Source organism: Lepus europaeus, chromosome 6 (assembly GCF_033115175.1).
Source record: "Lepus europaeus isolate LE1 chromosome 6, mLepTim1.pri, whole genome shotgun sequence".
NCBI classification, from domain to species: Eukaryota; Metazoa; Chordata; class Mammalia; order Lagomorpha; family Leporidae; genus Lepus; species Lepus europaeus.
Genome location: NC_084832.1, coordinates 13,257,429 through 13,263,643, shown reverse-complemented (window position 1 = coordinate 13,263,643; position 6,215 = coordinate 13,257,429).

The window sequence follows — 6,215 nt, the reverse complement described above, 5'->3', positions numbered from 1 at the left end:
TTAAGCATTTGTGGAGTTACAGCTTCGAGCCAGGCGCGCGCCGTCAGCCCAGGTGCTCGCGTGATTGGCAAGCGCGTGGCACACGGAGGGGACTCCCTGCACCTGTGCTCGGCCTGGCCTCTAACCCATCCTGGAAGCGGCTGCCTACGCTGGCTGCTTCCCCTGGGGTCAGACCAGACGCTGCCCCCAGCTCGGCAGCCCCCGGCCCCTCCTTTCTGAGCTGCCCGGCGGTGTCACCACCCGACGCCCCCTTGTCTTGGTGAGTGTCAGTTTTGTGTGCAGCCAGGGGGTGAGTTCCTCAGGGTACAAACTGCTGCTGCCCCTTTTATATAATAAGCAGCTGGGGGGGGGGGGTATCAGGGCCAGTATCCAGTCCAGGGGTCCAGAACTCAGGAGGTCTGGGGTCCTGGATGGGAAAAGATGACCTTGGGGCTGGTGTTGTGGCATAGTGGGTAAAACCGCCACTGGCGACACCAGCATCCATGTGGGCACTGGTTCAATTCTTGGCTGCTCCACTTCCAATTCAGCTCCCTGCTAATGAACCTGGGGAAGCAACAGCGGACAATCCAAATAGTTGGGCCCCTGCACCTACATGCGAGACCCAGAAGGAGCTCCTGGCTCCTGACTTCAGCCTGGCCCAGCCCTGGCTGTTGCAGCCATTTGGGGAGTGAACCAGTAGATGGAGATCTTTCTCTCTGTCTCTCCCTCTCTCTCTCTGTAAATCTGCCTGTAAAATAAATCCTTAAACAAACAAAAAGACCTCTTTCCACCAGACTCCAGGGGAAATGTGGCCTTTGAGCACGTATGCGAGCAGCCAGCCGCTGTGGCATGAAGTGGGACTGTCACGGAGAGAGGCCACACCTTGCCGGTGACACAGGTACCTTGAGGTATTGTTCACGCACGTCGCTACTTTGAAATCACTGTCACTACTAGACATGTCACAGTGAATGAAGCAGCTTATGTAATGTTGTAGCAAAACTCCACTCTGACCTTTTGGTAACCCTGCTGGATTCTAGGAGGTCTTTTGAAATCTCACGTGTTTCACTTCGAGCATCTATAAACCATTGCTCCAGGAAGCAGTGCATGGGCTACCCCTGAGGGGTCTGTGGCCATTCCTAGAGCTTTGTGCTTAACCACGGAGACGAGGCCGCAAGCTTGGCTGCCAGGAACCCTCTTGTGTTCCAGGGGTCCCCCTACCAGGCAGCCCCCTCCCTTCCCTCGCTCCCACCTCCTCACAGCCCTGAACAAAGCAAGTGTCCCTCCCTACTGCCTGGGATTTGGCCCCAACTTGTGACTTCCTGTGTGTCCTGCTTCCTGGGTCTCCTTTGCCCTTGGCACTGGTCACCTTCTGCCTTGCCCTGAACCAGCACCAGTCAACACAGAGAGGCAGAGACCCAGAACAGAGATTGTTGAAACTAAGGACCCCTGTAACTGAGCGCACCTGTGAGGGCGCTGGCGCGCTACCTGCTCATCTCTCCATCCACACGGAGCCCTCACCCCACTAATGGATGGGGAAAGGCAGGCCGAGCGGGTGGTCTGCTCAAGGCTGCTTCTGACAGGTGCACTTAGACTTAAGGAGGCAGTGGAGGGGCTGGAGGCGGGGAGGCGGCCGGGGAGGAGTCTGGCCAGATCTGCAGGACTCGCATACTCTGGGCTGTGGTTCCACGGGCCGGGGCCACGTGGAACCCCCTGGCTGCTGTCTGAGCCAGGCGGGGCCCCGTGGGCGGCTCCACGAGGCAGGGATTCCCGCCTTGATCTGGGCGCCCTCCTCTCCCTGTGCTGCCGCGGCCCTGGCGGGGGTTAGCCCAGGGCATCGCTACACACTAAGGCACTGCTTGCGCTGTCTCTTTCTTACACCGTTGTGGAGGAAACAGGTGTGTGTGGGGGGACAGGGGTGGGAGTGATGTATTTGCGTCTTTCCTCTGCCCGCGCCCCTCCTCCATTTCGTCACCCTCGAGCACCACCCCCAGCTGGGCACCCAGACCTCACTGTGAGGCAGGGGGACAGAACCCGCCTGCTGGCACAGCAGGGGACAGGCGCTGCCGAGGGTGCGGGTTCAGGGTGCCAGGGGCACCCGGGAGGAGGCTCCTGGCTGGGCAGAGCAGTTTCATAGACATTGCCCACCACGGAAGCGGAGGGGAGCGTGTGGTGGACCGTGCGCCCACTCTGGGCCCCGGAAGCAGCCAGGCCACATTCACTCGTGTTTCATTGGCCGCTACAGGTCATATGCCCGCGCCTGACTTCCAGGAGCCAAGGACGTGGACTCCAGCCTGGCGCTGGGAAGGGACAGTGAAATACCAGCCCCTCCCTGCCTCTGAAACACCTGCTACCTCCCGTTGCCACTGCCCCATACAACGGGCTCTGACTGACAGGTGCAGCCCTGGCTCCTCCTCCTGCCCTCAGACCCTCCTTCACAAGACTTAGTCCTCCTCCAAGCAGCCTTCCGTGACTGCTCCCAGTCTCCCACCTCCTTTACATGCTCCCCTTGTAGTCCCGGGGCACCTCCCATGTTTGTATGGAGGCTCTGGCTCACTGTGGTCTCTCTAGGCCTGGGCCAGGGGTCCACAGAAGAGGTGCCTGATGATATGCTGGGTGCAGGGCAGTGGTGGCAGGGACCTGAGTACTTCGTGCAGCTCACTTCCCCCAGAGCCGCCTTCCTGTGAGGCATCGCCTCGTGCCAGCCCCCCCCCCAGGGGGGGGGGGACCGCTGTGGACTCGGACACACTTCTGGGAGGTGCTAGGTTGAATGGGAAGTTGAGATACCCACAGGTCACTGAGAACCACGCGGCGCTCACCGTGGGGATGACAGCTGGGGGAGAAGCCCCCTGCCTGGTGGAGTCGATCAAGGCTCCTGTCCAGCCCACCCAGGCTGCAGCTGAGGGTACCGAGGCCCAAGAGGTGAACAAGTCACCCTGTACCTGCCGGCGCCCCTGAAGCAAAGCCCTTCAAGAAAAAGAAGACCCGGGCTGGCGGAGGGGTGCAGAGGGTTAAGCCGCAGCCTGCGATGCTGGCATCCCATAGGTTGGAGTCCTGGCTGCTCCACTTCTGATTCGGCTCCCTGCTAATGCTCCTGGGAAAGCAGCAGAAAACGGCCCAAGTCCTTGGGCCCCTGCACTCACGTGGGAGACCCGGATGGAGTTCCAGAATCCCAGCTTTGGTCTGGCCCAGCCTTGGCTGTTGCAGCCATTTGGAGAGTGAACCAGCTGATGGAAGATCTCTTTCTCTCTGTCACTCCCTCTCTCTCTGTAACTCTGCCTTTCAAATAAAAATAAATAAATCTTTAAAAAAGAAAAAAAAGGTGACACAGGTACCTCCCACTTCGACGTGACATCCGAAGAACAGGAGACAACCTCAGCCGGAGCTACTGTGTTTTCTCCTGCATCCTTCATTAGAGAGGAAGTCACAACTGAATGGGATCATTTCTTCTTCCTCTCTTTTTTGTTTTTTTGACAGGCAGAGTGGACAGTGAGAGAGAGAGAGACAGAGAGAAAGGTCTTCCTTTACCGTTGGTTCACCGTCCAATGGACGCTGCAGCTGGTGCACCGCGCTGATCCAAAGCCAGGAGCCAGGTGCTTCTCCTGGTCTCCCATGCAGGTGCAGGGCCCAAGCACTTGGGCCATCCTCCACTGCACTCCTGGGCCATAGCAGAGAGCTGGCCTGGAAGAGGGGCAACCGGGACAGAATCTGGCGCCCTGACCGGGACTAGAACCCGGGGTGTGGAGGATTAGCCTAGTGAGCCGCGGCGCCGGCCCTTCCTCTCTTTTAATCAGTGACTGTGAGTCAAGCATCGCCTGTGTTTAGTGCACGCTGCTGGACACCATCAAAGACTTAAGAGAAAAAACCCTTGCTTGGTCCAGGCCACGGGGACAAGACCCAGGTACCTGCCGCACAACCAGGCCCTTAAGGGAAATGCCACGGGAGTGATCCAGGCCATGCGGGCACTCGGCCAAAATTTCACAAGAAAATGCCCCACGGAGAGGGTGGGAAGAGCAAGTCCTGGGAGATCCCTGGGCCTGCGCTCTCTCCCTGAGCGTCCCTGGCCCGAGACTCCGCCGTGTCCGGCAGCACAGCCCTGCAGGCGCAGGATGGACACGCCTGGCCGGGCGCCGTCTGTGAGCCCCCGCTCTCCCAGCTCAGAGCTCCTTTAAGGCAGTGCTTTGGGGGAGCAGCCTCCTAGCTTCTGGGGTCGTCTTGATTTCCTGCAGCTTCAAATCCTGAGTGCGCCACAGTGCTGTGTTTGGGGATATCGTGTTCAAGCCTTGACAGTACTCACAGAGAGGCCACAACCCCAGTGCATTGTCACACAGCAAGGTGCCCGTGTAACCCCCAGCACAAAGTAGAACATCTTGTGCACCCAGAGGCCCCATGTGGTCTCAGCCCCAGGTTAGCGCTACGCCCTAGGTGAGTGTTGCCCGGTCTTGAACTTCCTACAGATGGAATCTTTCAGGATGTGTTCTTTCTTATTTTAGTTATTTATTTGAGAGGCAGGCTTAGAGACAGAGACATAGACAGAGAGAGAGGTCTTCCATCTGCTGGTTCACTCCCCAGATAACTGCAAAGGCCGGATGGGCCGATCCAAAGCCAGGAGCCTCTTCCAGGTCTCCCACAAGGGTATAGGGGCCCAAGCACTTGGGCCATCTTCCACTGCTTTCCCAGACCATAGCAGAGAGCTGGATCGGAAGTGGAGCAGCTGGGATTCGAACTGGTGCCCATATGGGATGCCGGCACTGCAGGCGGCAGCTTTACCCACTATGCCACAGTGCCAGCCCCAGGATATGTTCTTTCAATGCTGGCTTCCTGTGCTTGAGCTTGTCTTGGAGTGTACGAGAGAAAAGTCGGACCTTTCCTCACTCCTCACCAGGCTCGTGGCCGCCACCTAATAAAGGACAAATGACAAGAGAAAAGCACGCACGGCTATTGCGGCAAACCCGGGGACAGCTGCAGTTGGGTGCTTAGGTTGGCTGACGACAGGGCAGTCGTGGGGAACACGACAGGACCAAGAGGGGGTGGCCCGAGGGTGAGCAGCCGGGCGCAGGGGGCCACAGCCCGCATGGGCAGGGCAGGACCCCTGGAGTGAAGGCCTTGACCCGGCTCAGGCAAAGTGGGTTCGAGGCTTCCTCTAAGACTGTGGGCAGTTCTCTCACACACACGCTCAGCAAGGTCACCCCGCTGTGACTTTTCTCAGTTGACATGACGGCCACGTGGTTGCCCTGGGCTCTGAGCCTGGGCAGCTGTGCCTGCTCTGTGCTGTCACTAGCCGGAGCGCCTGCCTTCACCCTGCCGTACGGTCTCCTCTGTGTGTGTGAGCCGCACTTTGGCATCGGCTGGCTCTCGGCAGGGCTGCTACGCACAGTGCAGCCGAGCCTTCCTGCGCACGCGCCTTGCTGAGCCTGTGCGCGTGGATCTGCCTGGGGACGCCGTACTGCGGCTGACACTCAGCTACTTAGATTTGTTAGACAGGAAGCGAGAGAGAAAACACTGCGGATGTAAGTTTTGGAAAAAAATACACTGAATATCAAATTTTTGCCTACTCAATGTTTGATCAAACACGCACTTCTCTGTAATTGAACAATAGTTATTTTATGCTTTCTTAGAGATTTACTTATTTATTTGAAAGGAGAATTACAGAGAGAGACAGAATGTGAGACCTTCCATCCACTGGTTCACTCCCCCAAATGGCCAACAGGGCTGGAGCTGCGCCATTTCAAAGCCAGGAGCCAGGAGCTTCTTCCGGGTCTCCCATGGGGGTCAAGCGCTTGACCGCCACTGTTTTCCCAGGCACTGTTTTTCCAGCAGGAAGCTGGATAGGAAGTGGAGCAGCCGCGACTTGAACCAGCGCCCACATGGGATGCCCACCATGCCACAGCCCCCGATTAGTTGCTTTTAAAAATAACTATAGAACTGTTTATGTATAGTCAAGATTTTTAAATTTTGGGTTAAAAATCCATCTTGGGTTTTTGTTTTATTTTTTGTTTCTTCAGTTTGCTTTTTTTTTTTTTCCTGTTTTTACATTTTTTTTTATTTAGTTATTTGAGAGGCAGGGAGAGAGGAAGGGAGGGTGGAGAGGGAGAGGACTTGCCTGTCCTATGATTCGTTCCCAAATGTCAGCAGTGGTCAGACAGAAGCTGGGAGCGCAGTCCAGGTCTCCCTGATTCCTTGAGCAGGAACCTACTTCCTCGAGCCACCTCCATTGCCTCTTGGGATCCACGTTAGCA